A 21,298-nucleotide genomic window follows, 5' to 3' on the forward strand; every position below is an offset into this window, starting at 1 on the left:
CTCCAAATCCTCTCTGGTTGGCCGTGCCATCCACGTAGACCTTCCAATGCAAGGTTCGCCTTGCTGAAATTGTACCAACCGATTTTCCATCCATGTCTTTCTTCTCGGTTATTGTTTCTATAGAGGGTTCAGCAAACTCCGCGACCAAGTCTGCGAGGACCTAACCTTTGACAGAGGATCTGGGCATATATTTAATATCAAAGGCCCCCAAAAGCGCACTCCACATGGCGATCCTTCCTGTGTAGTCAGCGCTTCGAAGCACCGCTTGAAGGGGGAGCTGAGTTAGAACGATGATCGTATGCGCCTGAAAGTAGTGAGGGAGCTTCCGTGTGGCGTGCACTATCGCCAGAATTGCTTTTTCCAAGGGTAGGTATCGCACCTCAGCCTCATGTAATGACTTGCTCACATAGTAAACTGGTCGCTGCACCCCATTATCGTCCCGTATCAGTACCAGGCTGACAGCATGGGGGGCTACAGCGACGTATGCAAACAGTACCTCGTCTGCCTCGGGGCTGGACATGATGGGTGGTCGTGATAGGTATTCCTTAAGCTGCTGGAAGGCCCGAACACAATCCTCCGACCATTCAAACCCTTTCCACTTATTTATCAAGAGGTAGAAAGGTCGACATCGATCCGCTGATCGTGATATGAACCTGTTTAACGCTGCGATCATGCCTGTGAGCTTCTGCACTTCTTTCGAATTTCGAGGAGCACACAGGCTGTTAATTGCTTTGATCTGATCGGGACTTACTTCTATTCCCCTGTGGGTTACCATATACCCCAAGAATTTCCCAAACCCGACCCCGAATGAACATTTGGAAGCATTGAGCCGCAGCTTGTGCTCCTTTAGGACAGCAAAGATTGTTTCGAGGTCTTTCACGTGCTCGGACACCACTTTACTTTTTACGACCATATCATCTACGTAGACCTCAATGATTTTGCCCAACTGTGGCTCGAACATCCTGGTCATCATCCTTTGGTAGGTTGACCCCGCGTTCTTCAGTCCAAACGGCATCACCTTATAGTGATAGTTTCCGACGGGCGTCATGAAAGTTGTCTTCTCCTGGTCTTCTAACGCAAGGGGTATCTGGTGATAGCCCTGGAAGGCGTCCAGGAAACTCATTCGAGGGTGACCCACGGTTGCGTCCACTAATCGGTCGATTCTGGGTAAGGGAAATGGGTCCTTTAGGCACGCCTTGTTCAGGTCCGTGAAGTCCACGCAGACTCTCCACTTCCCTGTCTTCTTCCTTACCACCACCGTGTTTGTCAACCATTCGGGGTAAAAGACCTCTTTGATAGCCCCTGCTTTTTTCAGTTTTGCCACCTCGTCTCTTACGGCACTAGCATGTTCCTTTGAGGGGCGTCGGGGTGGCTGCTTCTTCGGAGTGGAAGAGGGGTTGACGTTCAGGTGGTGACAAATAAGGCTAGGATCAACTCCCGGAGCGTCGTAGGCGTCCCATGCAAACACATTGACATTTCCTCTGAGAAATCTGACCAGTTCCTCTTTTTCTTGAGAAGGCAACTCGAAGCCAACCTGAAAAAACTTCTCCGGGTCACTGTTGACAGCGAATTTATCTAAACTTTCACACCTTATTTCCTCGGCTAGTCCATCGCCTTGCCCTGCCGAGGCGGCTGGTTGCTATAAGCTCTCAGGGGCCGAGGACTCAGCACGGGGCCGATGTAAGATAGCGACCACCATACACTGCCTGGCCATGGCCTGATCTCCTCGGATCTCTTCTACTTGTCCTCTGGATGGGTATTTTACTTTTTGGTGGAGTGTGGAGGATACGGCTTCTAGGGCGTGGATCCATGGCCTGGCAACTATCGCGGTGTAGGGTGAGTAAGCGTCGACCACGATAAAATTTACCTCCACCACCTCCGACCCAGTCTGTATGGGTAGTCGGATCTGCCCCTTTGGGGTAACAATCCTCCCTTCGAAGCTAAGAAGGGGGGAGTCATAAGCTGCCAAATCTTCCGGCTTCAGGTTCAGCCACTTGTATAGATCAGGGTACATTATCTCTACCGCACTTCCCGAGTCTACTAACACCCTTTTCACATCGAAGCCTCCAATTCTTAACGTAACCACTAAGGCATCGTCGTGAGGTTGAATAGTTCCTCTCTTATCCTCGTCCGAGAATCCCAGTATCAAAGAGCTTCCCTTTTTTGACCTTCTGGGTTCCCTTTGCCTGTCCTCGGAGGGGAGCCGATCAACAGCCAGTACCCTGGGGAGGGGTGGCCCAGTTCTTCCTGGTGCGACGAGGATGACATGTATCGTTCCGGTGGGGGGTCTTAAGGACACATCCTTTCGAGACTCTTGTATTGCTTGACCGGGATGGCCGCTCAAGGGGTGCAGAAGGTGACGTAACTTCCCTTCTCGGACCAACTGATCTAGGTGATTCCATAGATTCCTGCAATCCTCAGTGGTATGCCCATAGTCCTGATGATAGTGGCAGTACAGGTTCTGGTTACGTTTGGAAGGGTCTCCAGCCATCTGAAATAAGGCTCGTTCCTTACTTTCTCCAGCACCTGTTGTACTGGCTCCTTGAATACGGCATTCACTGTCTGCGGGTTGCTCTGTTCAGCCTGTTGCGAAAAATCTCTCCTCGGCTGGCTGTTGTTGTATCGTTCCGACCTAAAATCGTTTGCTTTGGGAGGAGTGGTCTTCTCCTTTCCCCTTCCTTGCAACTGATCTTCCTCCACCCTTTTGTATTTGTCGATCCTATCCATCAACTGATGAACGTTGGCAACCGGTTTACCAGTGAGGGATTTCCTTAAGCCATGCTCGGTGGGGAGACCACTTTTGAATGTGCTGATAGCAACATCATCATGATTGTCATCTAACTCCTTATACACCTCCCAATATCTATCCGAATATGCTTTCAGGGTCTCTCCTTCGTGCATGGATAAGGACAATAGCGAACTGAGGGGTCGAGGGACTCTGGTGTTTGTAATAAAGCAGGAGCAGAAGGCCTGAGTGAGCTGCTTGTATGAGCCTATGGAATTTGTCTTCAGGCTGTTGAACCATCTCATCGCCATTGATCCCAAGCTGGATGGGAAGATTTTGCACATTAGGGCTTCATTCTGCGAGTAGATCGCCATTTTTTGATTAAACTGACTCACGTGCTCTACCGGGTCTGCTCGGCCGTTATAGATGGCGAACGCCGGTTGGTTGAAGCGTCAAGGCAGCTTAGCCCCTTCGATTCTATACGTGAAGGGTAACCTTGAAACCTGGTCTAGCGCCTTCTTCATAGCATCGTTTCCCGAGCCCTTGCTGGATGGGCTCTCATATTTCCGTACAGGGTGTGGTTCCCTTTCATAGGAAAAGGTCTCACTCAGGGGGGTCCTTGATCTTCGTTGGTAACTCGCATCCTCCCCATTAGAGGACTCTTCTGAGTTAGAGGGGGATCGTTTTCGCTGCACACGTCATAACTTCCTTTTCAAGTCGTCAATCTCTTGCTGAATGGCCTGATGACTTTTTCGCCTCTGGGATACGTGACTACCTATCCGAGTGTGACTCTAGCTCGTATGGATAGTATGCACGCTTCCCTCACGATTTCCTCTGCCGCCTGTGTTGGCAGGGTTATTTTGCCTCTGGGACTCAACGGGTTGTGTCTGTTGGGAGTTAGCTTGGTGAGGATTCTCCTGGTGTGGACCTGGTTCTGCCATGCTCGATTGTTGTGCTAGCTGATGCCCTAGCTCTTCCCACAGACGGCACCAATTGTAGTTGCACGATTTTCCTAGTCCAAATCCTACTGATCAGGCCTTGGCCCAAGGCGCAACACACAATAAATCTTTGTAGATGATGGGTCAAAGAACTTAGCCTCAGTGAACTTAGTCGGTCTGATGCATGGACAATGTTATTGCAGAAACAAAAAACACAAGAATGGATGTCTAACAGAAGATTCTATTTCCTGGGCACAGATCATACATTTTTCGTCCCCCTCTTTGAGGAACTCCACTACATTATATAGGCCTCTCATTCTTATCTGAACCTTACACTTGTTGATCATCTAGGTCCCCACTTGAGCACCTGTCCTATCAGCCACCCTTATCACTCCTCTGTGAGTTGCAGTGGCCAAGGTAGCACTGTTCAGGGGTCTTTTCCTCATTAATGCGGCCAAGAGAGTGATTGTGACACATTTAATGTGGTGGTGGCAGCTTTCCATGAGATATTTTGGGTTTTATTCTTTTTTATATGCTTGGAGGGTGAGCTGCAATGGTTGGGGCGAGCTCTTGATCCGGACTTCGTAATGTCCGAGGAGGAGTTACTCCTCGGACAAGTTTCCTTTACTGCAATTGGGCTTAAATAATGTTTGGGCTATGACTTCTCCTCGGACAGGATTCTTCTCGAACGGGCCCGTAGTTTACTTAGCCCATTATTTTGGGCCGGGCCCCACACTATCTTATTCACGTATTTTTTCAGCTTAATAAATTAATAGAAATAAATTTTCCTAGACAGGCATTAGGTGAATTGTTACTTTAACAACTCCATCAAAAAAATCCTTCAAAACAAAATGAAACTTTATCGTTTTTTTCAAAAAATAAAACAATATTAACTCGCACTTTAATTCGTAAATCCATTAAAATATTTGAAAGGTAAATATGTATGTGTCAGCTTCTAATTAATCTAATTTAGTGAATGTGCTTGGCTAACATTTTTTCTCAATTTATTTAATTATTTTAGTAAATATAATTTTTTAAAGTTTCACTTCTTTTTAAATATAATTGTATTTTTATCAATTTTTAGCCAAACAAGTAAAGAAGTAAATTATATTACACTCAACTTAGTATACATTCCCAAAAAAAAAAAAAAAATTAAGCTCATGAATGATGAAAAGGGAAGATCAATATTGATTTATAAGTGCCAAAATTACTTAGGAAAAAAATTTTGTGTATGTTTCGATTGTATTGAAAACAGAGGACGTGCCCGTTTATGTATTTTTTTGGCTGGATCCCGTGTACAATTCACGAGACCCGTAAATACGGAAAAACGCAAATCTAACTTTAAAACTAGATCACACGGTATTATTTATACATTTAAAAATTATTTTACTACAGTGTTTTTAGTTTTCAATTTTTAATAATAAACGGTATTCAAGCAAACCTTCTAAGGGCCAAAATTAATAACTCTTTTATGGACTGAATTTTATTTTATTTCTTCAAATTGAATAATAATAATAATAAAAAATCAGCGTGAAGTTTTAGGTCAACTTTATTGTCCTTTTCTTTGCACCATTGAATATAGTTCATAAATTTATTCTACATGTACTACTTCCCAACTGTCTAGTTTCTCTTTCTCAAAAAAAAAAAAAAAAAAAAAAAAAAAAAAAAAAAAACTGTCTAGTTTAAGCAGTTTTAGTGCCACAACAAAAGGCACAATTTGTGCCTAGAGGTGGCAAAGTAACCCCAAATTCATTTGCCCACCCAAACTCACTCACTCTAATTGAACCCAAACCCACCCAATTATTAGTTGGGTTAAATGAGCATAAACCCAATTAGACCCAGTAATTATTAGGTTTTAACTAAAAACTCATTGAGACCTATTTAACCCAAAAACAATATATCCAAATTCAACCCAGCCCTTCCCATAAAAAATTAAAAAAAAAAAAAAAAACCACGTTTTAGTGTTTTCATTTTCCTTCATTTTCTCGCCCTCCAAACACTTCTCTCTCTCTTTCTCTCTCTAGCTCTCACAGAGAATGATGAGGCACAACAAACACATTTCTCTATGGCAATCTGATCTACATTTAGCAAATCAAAAGCACGAAAATTCAAACCTGCAAGTTTCACCGACGCGTGGATCGGTGTCGCCCAAGGCTTCAATTTGGATCTTAAGCCTTTCTTCATAGCAAGCAATTGAGCGATCCACTTGTCCAAGCATCAAAAACATGTCGCCGAGTTGCATGTGACCGGAAAACGCCACGAGCGCGTGATCGACGCCTCTAGGAGGATCCGGAACCTAAATGGCCCGCTCCAGAACCGAAATCGCCTCCTCGAACCACCCTAAACTCAAGTAGATCGTCGCCAAAACGTGAAGGCTCATCGCCAAGTCTAGACTCGACTCGCCGTCATCTCCACCAGAGCATTGCTCGAACTTTTTATTGTATCACTAGCAAGCAATTATTACTTTTTATGCTTGCTCCCTCTCTTTCTAGTTCTATAGAAAATTGCTTGGTTAGAAGTTACAAAAGGAGTTTCAATGGGTTTGCTGCCAAGCTCACTGATCGTGAAAGACAAAAGCTTGAGTTGGGGTATTTTTGACTTGATAGTTTTCACATTATATCTCAAACACCATTACTAGGTTTGAATTTTTTTTTAATTTTATATTTGGGTAATTTAAGAACGAAGTAATTGATAAGGATGCGTTCATTTTTCTATTTTTTTGGTTCAGAAGAATTTCTATTTGTTTCAAGGACAGTTGCTTTCGAAATTTTAGGAAAATTTTGAGCTTGAAATGACATTTCTTTGTATTTGTTACACTGTTTGGTTGCCAAGAAAGTGAGAGAAAATAGAAAAGAAAAAAAAAACTTATTTGGATTTTTAATATAATTGCTAACGTGGATGTGCTTATGTGGAATTTTTTAATCCCAAAAAATGGAGACTAGAGAGAGTGGAAAAGAGAATCCAAGAAAGTGTTGGAGTTTTCACCTTAATGGCATTTTGGTAATTTTGATAATTGGGTAATTGGGTGAGTTGGGGTTTACCCATAATAATTGGGTTGGGTTGGATTTGGGTTAGAAGCAATTAGTTAAATGAGTTTTAATGGGTAAATGAGTTTTATATACCCAACCCAATTATGCCCACTCCAAATCCACCCAAACCCACCCATTTGACACCCATATTTGTGCCACAACTGGCCCATGTGGTGAGTTGTAGTTGGTAGAGGGGTGATGGTGAGTCCATATAGGGACACCGCTCTACCAACAATAACTTACCACATAAGCGAGTTGTGGCACAAGTTGTGTCTTTTGTTGTGACCCAAACTTTTTCGTCTAGTTTCTACCGTTGTGATTGTGAAGTGACACCAATAGAGACATCACATTTCATTTGAGGTGCTTGCGTCATAAAACGTTGGTTTTTTTGGTTTTTAAGTAGAGTAATAAATTTGCACTAAGTTTAAATAGACAACAAATTCCATCTTTAGAGAGCAATGGCACGTATCCAAAAACTTTTACAATATTTTTTACAATAATTAAATTGATAAGTTTTTTTTTAATTTTTATATAGACCCATACAAACATTACTTTTTAATTTACTTTGATAATTTGTTACCTCAATAATTGTAAATTTTTGTGTGTTTATAGACCTTTTCTTGATGTTAAATAAAAATGATATTATTGGTGGTCATATGCGAAATTCATTTATATTAATTACAATCTCTCACCTCAACAAGTTATGAAAAATAAAAAAATTTCTAAAACAATTTGATAAATTGGACAACAATTCTATTGACACAATTTTTTTTTTTTTTTTTTAAACAGGTTAAGGTGTTTTGTTGTGTTGGTGTATGATAAAAGCTGTGTATAAGTTCCTGTTAAAGGAATGTTATAACAATCACAATTTGACATTTAACTCTCAATAAATTATGGAAAATATTATAAAATTTGTCATATCTTTAGCAATACCACTAGCATGTCTGCCTCATTAGCAAATATGGGTGACTTTGTCATTAAGTAGTAATAAATAATGGGTAAAACTTATTACAAGTCCTTGGGTACTATAAATTAGGTTCTTTAATTAAATTCAAATACATGATTGCAATGACCAATATAGAACAAAAGATGTTATCTTTCCAAAAAAAAAAAAAAACAAATCAAATCAAATCAATTATGTGTTTGAATATAATTGTATAACCTAATATATAAATATCTTTACTGAACACTTTATTTGTTTCAGTAGTAATGTTTTCTAGAAAATAAATGATTTTTTAAAAACGTATTTTCTATAAAATTATTTCATTTAATTATATTTTGTAGAAACATTAAATCAGTTAAAAAATAATCTGGTAACTTCTCTTATTTAGCTTACTGTGACATAGAGTTATTTTCTAAAAATATTTTAATGGAAAAAAATCTTTAAAAATAAGCAATAATTTTTTTTTTTTTTTTTTTTTTTTTGTTAGCCAAAGATAGTTTTTCTCTAATTCATTTTTTATGATATTATCAATCATTGAAAAACATGAAAAAACTATCTTTACACAAAAATTTTCATAAATAATAACTAATAAACCAAAAAGCACCCGATTCCATTACTCACTTTGAATAGCTTTCCATTACACACTTTGAATAACAAAAGCTAGTAAAGCACCTTTGGAGAAAGTTCCTGCTATATTCTAAAAGAAGTTAGATTAAATTACATACTCCACTTTTTAAATTTGGAGTAATTTTGATTTTTTCCCAATATATTTAAGAATTTATATTTTCGTCCTTAACATTTGAGATTGCTTTAAATCTTATCATTCCATCTAATTTTGCTAGAGATGCTGTCATTATGTGTCACATGACCTCAAAACGACGTTGTTTTACTAATAAAAACTGCGTAAACTATGTTGTTTTAAGGGCGAGTTAAGCCACATCATGGTGGCGGGTTGATAGGTCCATTGGTTGTTTGCAAATATGGTGTTAGGTAGTCATGGGGGCATGGGTAAATTTGTTGGTGAGGTGTCCTGGGTTTGATTAAACTTATGGTGGCCGGTGGTGATTCAACGTTTGGGTTTATGAGATTCCTTTGTTTTAGTCCCAATAATATCATGAGCCAATAAAGCATTTATATTTCCAGGAATTATCATACAATTAAACTAGTACCATGGATGGGTTACAGAACAGAAATTATACAATTTAATACATAAAAAAAAAAAATATATATATATATATATATATATACATAATATCATTAATTATTTAAAACTTATTTTTATAGGGACCATAATTTGAATAATATTTTAAAGCCTAAATTATGTTTTTGCCCCTTGATGTTCATGTACCTCATTTATTCAAATTTACATTTTCGTTGCTCAAGTTTGAGTCAATTTTCAATGTAACTCTTCTATCCATCTCCATGAGTAATGTAACAAATATGAACAAAACAATATTTTTTTTTTTTTTGAAACTACATCATTTGAAACAATATTTAAAAAGAGAAAGAAAATGTCTACAAATTTAAAAACTATTATTTTGTCTCTTTTCTCTTATTTATACTAGTATGTAACCCGTGCTTACGCACAATAATAATAAATTGTAATGGTGCTATTGATGTTAGCTTGGGTTATTAAACATATAGGACATTTATTCCACTAGGACATTTGGAGGTGTTAAAATGGTTTTTCCTTGTAATTTTCATGATGTTAGTTACGTCAATTTCTCATTACATTACTATTATGTATATAATTTTGAAAATCATTATTGGATACTACATATACAATATCAATTCACAATCATTGCATGTGAAATTCTACTAAATACAACACAAAATAAAAAGAATAGATTGGTCCAATAGTATCTCCTAAATTAAATGGGGATAGGTGCATGAGATTATTCAGCTCAATTACAATTTTTTAGGTTCAAGATCTTCGCATACAAAATATCTGAATAAAAACAGTATAAAAAATATGTTCATTAGTTTAGAGAAAAAATAACAGCAAAAACTAAGCAATTTAATTTTTATGAAATGCTAACAAAAGCAAAATCTAATTTTAATTCTAACTGAATTTTCTCTAAACTTTGGTTTTAAAAAAAATATATATATATTGTAGGGGGAAAAATAGACCGTCCGGCCCAATCTTTGAACATAATGGGTTGGAATGAAGGCCCAATACAATTCATTTGTAGAGGTGGTTAGCCAAGAACAAACCTTTATGCCTTGATAACTATGGTTCAGTAATTAGAGAAAGAAGGCTGGCAAAGACAACAGTTTAAATGGAGGATTATGACCAAGAAAATAGAAATTCTTATTTATGCTCGTCCTCGGGTGGGCCGAGGAGCAATAGTTCTTAGGATATACACTTCTCGGTTTTATAGCTCTCAATTTTTCTCTCTATCTTCCTTGTGAGTTTTTTCGATCTCCTGTCTAGGAGGATATTCTTTCCTATATATAGCTGCTTGGATTGCACCCTAGCCTTCCACTTGGATGGTCGTTGACCTCTCCTTAGATATTTGTCCCATCATTGCCTTGCTAGTGGTGGTAGAGTAGGCTACAAGCTATGAGGACACTATTTAGGGGTCATTCTGCCATCAATGTGGCAGGCTGAGTTGGTATAGTGGATTAAATGTGGAGGTGATGGGTGCTTTATTTGGAAACTTCCTCCCTCCCTTACTTACACATCTCTACTTCCTTCCTTGGCCTTTAACCTTTCGGCCTTGGTGGTTTGTCCCCAATCTCCCAAGGAGCAGATGCTCCTCGATCCAACCGCTCTCTTCGGTTTCTCCGACTGGGTTATCCTGGTTGGGGCTGGGCCTGATCTGATGAATAGTTGGGCCCAGTTGCTCCTCAGGTTGATTCCACTCAATGATCCTCTCTCTTCAGGCTTCATCCTCCCATATATATATATATATATATATATAGATTACCTAATTAGCAATGGACCGTACATAGTTATGATATATTACATCAATGACTTATAAATCTGAATTATTTTTAGTTACACAAAAAAAAAATGTTCATAAATATAAAATCATCCAAACTCTTTTTTCCTCTAATTTTATATATAAAGTTAAATATATGATTAAAATTTTTTATGATTTATTTGTATTGAACTCCTCGTTTCTATACTGAATTAACTTACTTGACATAAAAATTTAAAAACTTAGATTAGATGGGACACGTGGTGCAAATTTAAACTCTAATTAAAATCCAATTTTTACATAGAATTAACTTACTTGGTACAAAAATTTAAAATCTTAGATTAGATGAGACATGTGGTACAAAATTAGGTTATAATTGAATTCCAATTTGAAATCTAATTGGATTTGGCTATATGTATATATATTTGGTTAAGAGCAAAACTTAGGTCTAACTTTTTAATTAGATTTTATACATTAGGTTTCCCAATTAAATTTAAACTTTTAATTACATTTTTCAATAAAGCACAAATATTTTAAGGAAAATTAAATTTAATGCAACTATGTTTTTGAATTTAGTTGAGGAACCAACAAAAATTGCATATAAACAAGTGTATCCAATTAGTTAGGGGTGTCCTCGGTTCGGTCTGGGTCGGGTTTGTGCCTAACCCGAGACCGACCTAACAAAATCGGGTGGAGGTAGTTCTGACCCACTGCCAACCAGCGAGGGAGTCAGACCGGAGTGGTCGGATTTGCGCCTGAAAACGGTCGATTCGGTCGAAACCGTCCATGGTGAAAAATCTGGCCAAAATAGTTGATTTCAGGTGAAAACTCGCTAGATCCGGTGGAGATCTCACTGGATCTAGTGAGATCTTGCTAGATCCGATGAGATTTCCACTAGATTTGGCTAAAATCTCACTAGATTCGATGATATCTCCCCAAATCCAACATAAATCTCGTAAAAATCTAAAGTATTTTGACCAAAAACTCGCCGAAAAATTCTTGCTTCACCGGATTTTGGAATTTGTTCCTGTTGGGTCGGTTGAGGCGGGTTTTAGAGGAGAAAACCCGCCAATCAACCCGTCGGAGTCAGTTTCTGGGTTCCATAACCCGCCGCCGACCCGCCAAAGCTCTCGGATTGGTCACGGGTAGGTCGGTTCCAATCAAGTCTGATCAGTTGGGTTGAGTCCAAGTCTAGGTACCCCTAATCCAAGTTTTACCAATTTGTTAATGCTAAATATGGGTGTTAGTTTTGTTTTGAATCATAAAATATTTTTTATTTTGAAGGCTCTTGAGAAAAATAAAACCCAATAGCCTTGCCGATCCCGAACATGTTTATCATCAATTACTCAGCATTAGATTGAATCTTTGTTAAAAAATTATTCTTCACATCTCTGATTTTGTACATGTAGTAAACATGCTTTTTCAACGTGTTATTTGCCCCAATCTCGTTCTCAGCCCCCTGCGCCTTGTTCTTAATCTCCTTATACTTCTCATCTTCTTGCGTGGCTCCAACTATGCAACAATCAGCACCTCCCTATATCTTAATAATGTCCTTCTTAGGCACAATCTCTTGCGTAGCTCCATTCATGTCAGTCTCATCACCTTCATAGAACTTAATCTCCTCCTTAGGCTCCATTTCACCATCAGCACCCTGATAAATCTTGGCAACGACGGGGTTGCAAATGCTCTCTAACTTCCTCATGTTGTCCTGAAATTCATCCAACTCAGCAAGCTGATTCCCTTCAAGCCAATGGATAATATGCTCAATTGCATATTCAACCTTCCTTTTGTCAGCAGCAAGGACAGTAGCAAAAATCTTTTCATCTCTGAATGTGTTCCTCATGTTGTATGCATAATTCTCTAGTGCATTCTTTGCCTCAGCCTTCGTTTTAAGTTCCTCGTCCTCAGCCTCGTACTTCCTAGCCTTCTGCACCAATTTCTCAATTTCTTCATTGGATAGCCTACCCTTATCAGTGATTCTAATGTCCAATTTCTGTCTACTGGTTTTTTCCTTGGCATAAATATTCAGGATACCATCAACATCAACGTCAAAACAAAGATTGATTTGTGGAACTCCACTAGGAGATGGAGGAGTACCAGAAAGCTTAAACATGCCCAGCAAATTGTTGTCACGCGTACTAGACTACTAGCAAACTCACCCTCATATACCCGAATAAGCACATCAGACTGTTTATCAAGGTAGGTTGTGAACACTGTCTCCCTCTTGAAGGGAATGGTGGTATATTTCTTGGAATTAATACATGCATCACATCTCCAACAGTTTTCAAACCAAGGGATAGAGGAGTGACATCCAAGCGCAAGATGTCCTGCACTTTCTTATTAACCTCACCCTTGAGAATTGCAGCATGAACAGCAGCACCATAAACAACAGCCTCATCAGGGTTAATTCTTTTGTAGAGCTTTTTCCCATTGAAGAAATCTTGCAACAATTTCTGAAACTTGGGGATCCTAGAAGACCCTCCAACCAGAACCACGTCATGGACACTTCTCTTGTCTATTTTAGCATCCCTCAAACACTTCTCAACCGGTTCCATACACTTCCAGAATAAATCCATGTTAAGCTCCTCAAACTTGCTTCGCATAATGGTTGAGTAGAAGTCCATACCCTCATATAAAGAATCAATCTCAATTGTAGTTTGAGTATTAGATGAGAGAATCCTCTTAGCCCTTTCACAAACATTCCACAACTATACCTAAGAGCCTTAGCGCCAGTAATATCCTTCTTATCTTTGAACTCTTTAATGAAATGGTTCACCATTCTACTGTCAAAATCTTCACCTCCCAAATGATTATCCCCAGCTGTAGCTTTCACATGAATGACACCGTCTATAATGATGAGAATTGAGACATCCAATGTTCCACCACCAAGATCAAAGATGAGTACATTCTTTTCACCAAGTCTAGCCCATATGCAATAGCAGCAGCAGTTGGCTCATTGATAATTCGCATCACATTTAGACCGGCAATGAGACTAGCATCCTTTGTGGCTTGACGCTGTGAGTGATTGAAATGAGCTGGTACAGAAATAACAGAATTCTGGATCTTTGAACCACAGTAAGCCTCAGCAGTCTTTCATCTTTATGAGAACCATTGCAGAGATTTCTTCAGCCAAAAAATGCTTTTCCCCATACTTGTATGTGACCACAATAATGGGCCTCCCATGATCAGGGTCAGAAATCACTTTGAACGGCCACAATTTCAATTCATGTTGCACGGAGGCATCACTGAATCGCTTTCCAATCAAACGCTTAGACCCTTACATTCATACCACCAACATGAACATTAACATAGAATGAGATTATCATATTAAACATTCCTATCTTCACAATATACAGACCTCATGAAACCATTAGGAAGACAAAACTGACAAACTTTTTCATGCCACCCTAAGGATTTGCCTAAAGCCAAATAAAGATTAATATTACGTACCCTGATTACAGTATACTCCATGAACTATCAAAACATACATTCAATCCCCCAATTTCAAAAATACGATACACTTAACCTCCTATCATCTATTTTGTTGTTAACTTTAACATAATTTAACATTGAAAGACCAATTTAACCTCAATTGTTTATTTTGTAAATATGAGTAAATTAATCTTTTAATACTAAATTCAGTCAAACTTAACACTAAAACAAGTTACAAACGCGGTAGGAGAACATTGAAATAAAGTTGTAACTTTGGAGAGTCAATCAAGTGTTTTGATAGTTCAAAGAGGTTAAATGTGATTGGAGTGATAGTTTAAAATGATAAAGTGTAATTTACCCTTTTACTTAAAAAAAAAAAGAAAAAAAAAATTCTTTTCTTGACAATTTTATCATAAGTGATGTTAGAGATACTACAAATTTTTACTACATAGATTTTATAAAATGATATATCATAAATTACAAAAAAGAAATTCTAACATTATTAGTATATCATGTTGTTAAAATCCGCCGATCAATTTTATTCTACACATTATTTTGTAAATTTGTAATAAAATTTATAATAGATTTAGTATTTTCCTTTTAAGGCGGACAATGAAAACCTTACTTGCATATACACACAACACACAAACAAATGAAACTCTAGAATCTACACTCGTGCCATATTACCGTGTCAGAGAAGTGAGAACTCACCAAAGACAGTGTTGGTGGGATTCATGGCAAGCTGTTCCTTGGTTGCATGACCAATCACACGATGAGTTTCTGTGAAAGCCACATAAGATGGTGTCGTTCGGTTCCCCAGTTCATTGGCAATGATCTCCACCTGATTATTTTGCCAAACTGCCACACACGAGTAGCATGTTCCCAAATCAATCCCAATCGCTGGACCCTCACCTTTCCAAGCCATAGCTAAACCAAATTAACGAAAACAACAAGGAAATCTCTTGGAGTTTTATAGAGAAAGATGACTGTTCATTTGTACTGGGAAGTAGAAACTGAAAAGTACTAGCTGCCTAACTTATTATAGGTAAACAAGAATTTCATTTGTACTATGTTCCGACAGTGGACTTGACCAGCAGACAAGCTTTTTATTTTTATTTTTAGCTGCTACTAAAATATTCATAGCACCAAGGCTGAGACCTGCAAGGACGTGCAGGCAAACAAGCTTGCAAGTGTTAATTACCACCGACCCTAGGGAAAAAAAAATGCAAAGACTTCAATATCTTACATCTGTATGATAATTCCGGCCTGATTGTTTGTTTGATTATATGAGTTGCAATTATTCTTTAAGGGGAAGCATCTACTGGAAGTTCTTTTTCTACTTATTCCTAGTATTCAGAAAAAGTCAATCATTGTCTTTTTCTTGCACAATAATGTCAATTGCCTCTTGAAGAGTGCATTCGTTTTTATTATTCTTGCATAATTCCTTTTTATATGTCTGACAAATTTTTTTTTTTTTCTTTTGGTAGGAAAAAATAAAATAAAAGCATAAGAGAGGCGGGTAGTCGCAACATAAAGAGAAATAAGTTTCAACGCATTTACCAGTGGAGATTATCATAACTATTTCAATGATATGACAATGATTGTCTCACATTCTTAACCTCCGCACTCCATACACTAAATTACAAAATATGAATATTATATATACACATTTTTCAAGATGATATCAGTGCGTATAGAGTGTGAACATTGGGAATGTGGGACAACAATAATAAGGATAAGTTTTATTTTTTTTAAGCTATCCTTTTTTTTCTTTCTTTGTATGTTGTATATATACCCATGTCTTGTTTACCGACAAACACAGACTCACTATAAAGATTTTTAATACTTAAAAAAAAGAACATAGAGATTTTCATTTTCAATCATTTTGATTCTTTTCTCTTTTATTTTCACCACAAAATTACATAAATATTTATAATTGAAAAAAAATGGTTGGTTCCAGTTCATATATACAAAGCAATAGAATTCTCTCCTAAGAGCATCTCCAACAGGTTCGGTATCCGGGTTTGTTAGCTAAAATTTGGAGAATTTGTGCACTGTTCATGCTCCAACAGGTTCGGTATACCTGGATTTTTTTTGGGCTGATGAACAGTAGCTCATCAAGTCTGATGGGCTACTGTAGATTAGCAACTGATTTTTTTTTCATTAAAAAATTCCAGCACTTAATATTTTATCACTTCTTTCTCTTTCTTCTTTGATTTGTTTCTTCTCACAGAACAATTCTTGCTCTAACAAAACAATTCTTGCTCTCATAAAAAACTGATTTAATTTAAACAACAAACCTAAAATCAAAACAACAACAACAATAACAACAGATCAAGAACAGGAAAAAAAAAATTAGAACAACAATAAAAGATCAAGAAAAAAAAAAAATAGAGACGTATGTGTGTGGTGGAGCAGCAACGGTGGCGGTGTGGTGGAGCAAGGGCGATTTCTCCTTTCTCTCCATGCGTGTCTGTGTGTGTTTGAAGATAATGGTAGAAAAATAAAAGAAAAAGAGTAGAAAATGAGAGAGCTAGAGAAAGAAATAGAGAGGGAGGTTCTGGAAGTGGAAAGTAGAGAAAAAAAAAAAGTAGAGGATGAGATATATGGGTATACGGTGTGGTGTAGAAAAAACAAGAGAAAAAAAAAAAGAAAAAAAAAAAAGGAAACATATGGATGAAAGAATGGAAATACTACCACAATATTTTTACAATATTTTCACAATAAATCTTAAATAACATATTGTTATTAGCTAATATTGGTGAGTAGAAATATATTTTCAGTGGTGGGTTCAAATTAGAATTAGTAACAACTTTTCATATAAGATTTTGTTATAATTCTTGTGAAAGTATTGCGAAAAATGTTGTAAATATAACACTTTTCATTAAAAAATATAATTGTTGGGAATAAATATAGGTAGAATAAATGATGATAAAGAATGAATGAAGAATGAATATTTAAATGAGATAGAGAATGAGATAGAGAATTTGTTAGAAAGTGTATTTGAAAAGTGAGTAGGCAAAAGCTAAATGTCACTGTTCATTCTCTAAACAGTACAAAAATTTGCCTAGTCTGCTGGAGATGCTCTAAGGTAAATATTTGAGGAACTCATGGTTGTTAATGGTTGGTTCTTAGTAATTTTTATAGATTGGTGATTTTGAAATGCTCAAGAGATGATAATGAAGAATTCCTTAATTATGACAAGGAATTCAACATGAGACTTAGTCAATATTATCATTGGTACATGTTGGCAATGAATGGGTAACAAATACCCTCTAGCTCCTTTATCTTATCCTCTAACTCATCTGTCTCAGCAAGCTGGTTCCTATTAAGCCAATGGATGGTCTGCTCAATTGCATCTTCAGTTTTTGCCAATGCATCCTTCACACCTTTGATTTTGTACCTCATGTAGTAAGCATAATTTTTCAATGCAGCCTTTGCCTCGACCTTTTTCTTTTGTTCAATATCTTGTGCCATGTAGTTCTTAGGGTCCAAAACCTTCTTGTTAATCTCTTTTACTTTGTGCTCTTTATTTTCAGGTTTTTCTTCATCCATATCACCTGAAACTTGACAAACATTGGCAATGACCGGGTTGCAGATGCTCTCCAACTCCTTCATTTTGTCCTCAAATTCATCAACCTCAGCAAGTTAGTTCCATTCGAGCCAATGGATAATTTGCTCAATCGCTTCTTCAATCTTCTTTCTGTTGGCAGCAGGGACTTTAGTAGCAATCTTTTCATCTCTGAATGAGTTCCTCATGATGTATGCGTATTTCTCTAGTGCATTTTTTGTCTCAACCTTCGTCATGTACTCCTCATCCTCAGCCTTGTACTCCATAGCTACCTTTACCAATTCCTCGATCTCTTCCTTGGAGAGCCTACCCTTGTTGTTAGTGATTGTAATGACATTCTTCTGTCCTGTAGTTTGGTCCTTGGCAGAGACATTCATGATCCCATCAGCACAGATGTCAAAGCAAACAGTGATTTGTGGAACTCCTTTAGGAGCAAGAGGAATACCACATAGATTAAACTCATCCAGTAAGTTATTGTCGCGGGTTCTGGTATGTTCCCCTTCATACACTTTGATGGACACAATATGTTGGTTATGAAAGCTGGTTGACAAAATCTCCTCCTTCTTGGTGGGAATAGTAGTATTTCTTGGAATCAACACATTCATGACACATCCAATGGTCTCGAACCCAAGGGATAGAGGAGTTACATCCAAGCACATGATGTCTTGTACCTTCTCATTAATTACCTTCACACATAAGAATTGCAGCCTGAACAGCAGCACCATAAGCAACAGCCTCATCAGGGTTAATCCTTTTACAAAGCTCCTTCCATCAAAGAAGTCTTGCAACAACTTTTGAACCTTGGGAATCCTAGTAGACCCTCCAACCAGAACCACATCATGAACATTGCTCCTATCCATCTTAGCATCCCTCAAACAGTTCTCAACAGGCTCTATACACTTCAAGAACAAAACCATATTAAGCTCTTCAAACTTGGCTCTTGTGATGGTTGAGTAGAAGTCAATACCCTCGTACAAAGAATCAATCTCAATTGTAGTTTGAGTATTAGATGAGAGAATCCTCTTAGCCTTCTCACAAGCAATCCACAATTTCCTAAGAGGCTTACCTCCAGTAATATCCTTTTGTGCTTTCTTTTGAACTCTTCGATGAAATAGCAAACCATTCTATTGTTAAAATCTTCACCTCCTAGGTGGGTATCACCAGCTGTAGCTTTCACTTCAATGATTCCCTCTTCAATGGTAAGAAGTGAAACATCCACCGTTGCACCACCAAGATCAAAGATAAGAACATACTTCTCCCCAGTTCTGTTCTCCCTGTCAAGCCCATATGCAATAGCAGCAGCAGTTGGCTCATTGATAAGCCGCTTCACATTTAGGCCTGCAATGAGACCAGCATCCCTTGTGTCCTGACGTTGAGAGTGATTGAAACGAGCAGGTACAGAGATAACAACATTCTTGATCTTCGAACCACAGTAAGTTTCAGCAATCTGCTTCATCTTGATGAGAACCATTGCAGAGATTTCTTCAGCCAAAAACTATTTTTCCTCATACTTGTATCTGACTACAATAATGAGCCTCCCATGATTAGGGTCAGGAATAACCTTGAATGGCCAAATTTTCAAGCCACATTGCACAGAGATATCACTGAATTGCCTTCCAATCAAACGTTTAGAGTCTTCATATCACCAACATGAACATCAATACATAAAAAAAGCATTAAAATCATTCTTAGTTCATAATAAATACATTTTGTCACCTTAACTTGTTTTAAAACCATTAGAAAGCAAAATCAAGTCCAGTTATTACTTATTTCAACAATTAAGACATTTTCTTTTTCATTACCACAAAAGAAAACATATTAAATAACCTGCCAAATACATAAAAAAAAAGTAACCAAATGAAACTCTAAAATCTAAACTCTGACTTACCAAAAATAGTATTGGCGGAATTCAAGGCAACCTGGTCCTTGGCCGCTTGACCAATCAAACGGCGAGTTTCAGTGAAAGCCTCATAAGATGGTGTAGTTCGGTTATCCAGTTCATAGGGTATGATCTCCACCCGATTATGTTGCCAAACTGCCACACATGAGTAGCATGTTCCCAAATCAATTCCAATCGCTGGACCCTCTTCTTTCCCAGCCATGTCTAACAAAATTAACTTAGAAGGATACTGAAAAACAATGAAAACAATCTCTTTGGAATTTTTAAGAGAAAGATAAAGACTTTGCACCATGTTTTCTTGACCTGCAAGTTTCCTTTAATTAATCATCCCCACAAAAGAAAATTTATTAGTAAAAATAAGCAGCTTGCGAGTCTTCAGGATCTTAAATCTCTTGCTGTCAGTCAGGCCAGTTTTTTTATTTTTTTTTTGAGATAAATGATAAAAAATTTAATATTGATGAAAAAATATAGGATACAGGCTAGAAAAGAGGAAGAATAGATGTCATGTTGATTGTTGAGACAATATCTTTCACACAGCAAAGCCGCCTATCATTTTTTCTTTAGCGAAAAAGAATGTCAATTGTGGATAAAGTATTCTTTTATATTACAACTTATCTCAAGTCATCATATGTCAAGCAATTTTCTTTCATTGTACATTACAATTCAATAGAATCCATTATATATACTAACTTGTAACCTCATGCATATACATGAATACACTTAAAGATATACAATAAGATGTATAATATAATTCCTATATATATAATTTAAATACTATTGATAGTCATTATTATATTATATTAACTCTTTGAAAAAATTTGTAAGGATATTATTAGGTATAAAATGTAAATTGTCCATTTTTTTTAATTATTATTGTGAAGCATCTTTTTTTTTTTTTTTTTTTCGATTCATTTATTCTAGACTCTTTGGTTTTTGTACTTAATAACTCACTTGGATGAATATTTATGATGTGGTCTCATATTTGAATCTAAAATTAAGAAATAAAACTCTTTAAGAATAAATAATTTAGGACACATGACGCAAAATTGTAACTCTAATTTGGAATTTTAATTTGAGTTTCTTTTAGCTTCATCTATTATTATATATATAGATAATCGAAATTAGACATAAAAGTCAGTGATAATTTAAATTTAAATTGAATATTGAATATTGATTGTCTTAATTCCATAGTTTTCTCTAGCAATCAAATTCTTGATTTATTGACCAATCCCAAGAATTAATTTCTCTAGCAATCAATTGTTGAAAAACGGCGTTTTGCATCATATACAAAGTCACAAACCAAGCCTGAAGCAATACAAAAATCATTCATGAGAAATAACATACAACCTTGAATTCTAGAACAAATAATAAAAAGCTTACATTGATGTATTGATTCTTAAAAATAAAGTAGGAGATTGATCTTAAGAGACCTTCAATCTTCACCCCAATTTCACATGATGCCCAAGATGTGTAGTGTCTCAATCAGTTCTTCGTATGTTTATTTTCTTTAGTTATGGAAAAGTGTGTTAAAATTATAAAGAAACTGTTTTCTCTCCTTTTAATCATACTATCTAGGCATTAAAAATGACAAATAAGGCTCTAACTCCAATTGGCTTCAGGCTTTTATCAACTCTTAACAAATCCAAAGTTATTATTAATTAAATAACAAGTGTCAATACAAAAATACAATTGCACTCTAAGCCTTATTAATGAATTATATCTCAAGACTCTAATCTCTCTCTCTCTCTTTATATATATATATATATATATATATATTAATAGGTAAAGTTTAGAAAAAGTTTAATTAAAACTTGAAATTAGAATCCAATTTTGCGC

The 21,298-nt window shown here is 36.8% G+C and overlaps 2 pseudogenes; both read right to left on the reverse strand.

Annotated features, from left to right (window-relative positions):
• Nucleotides 1-11,945: 11,945 nt before the first annotated feature.
• On the reverse strand, nt 11,946-14,916 carry LOC126731118 (heat shock cognate 70 kDa protein 2-like; annotated as a pseudogene).
• Nucleotides 14,917-17,148: 2,232 nt separating this feature from the next.
• Nucleotides 17,149-19,772, reverse strand: LOC126731134 (heat shock cognate 70 kDa protein 2-like; annotated as a pseudogene).
• Between the last annotated feature and the right edge of the window lie 1,526 nt (nt 19,773-21,298).

The sequence above is a fragment of the Quercus robur genome, chromosome 1, assembly GCF_932294415.1.
Source record: "Quercus robur chromosome 1, dhQueRobu3.1, whole genome shotgun sequence".
In the NCBI taxonomy this organism is placed as follows: Eukaryota; Viridiplantae; Streptophyta; class Magnoliopsida; order Fagales; family Fagaceae; genus Quercus; species Quercus robur.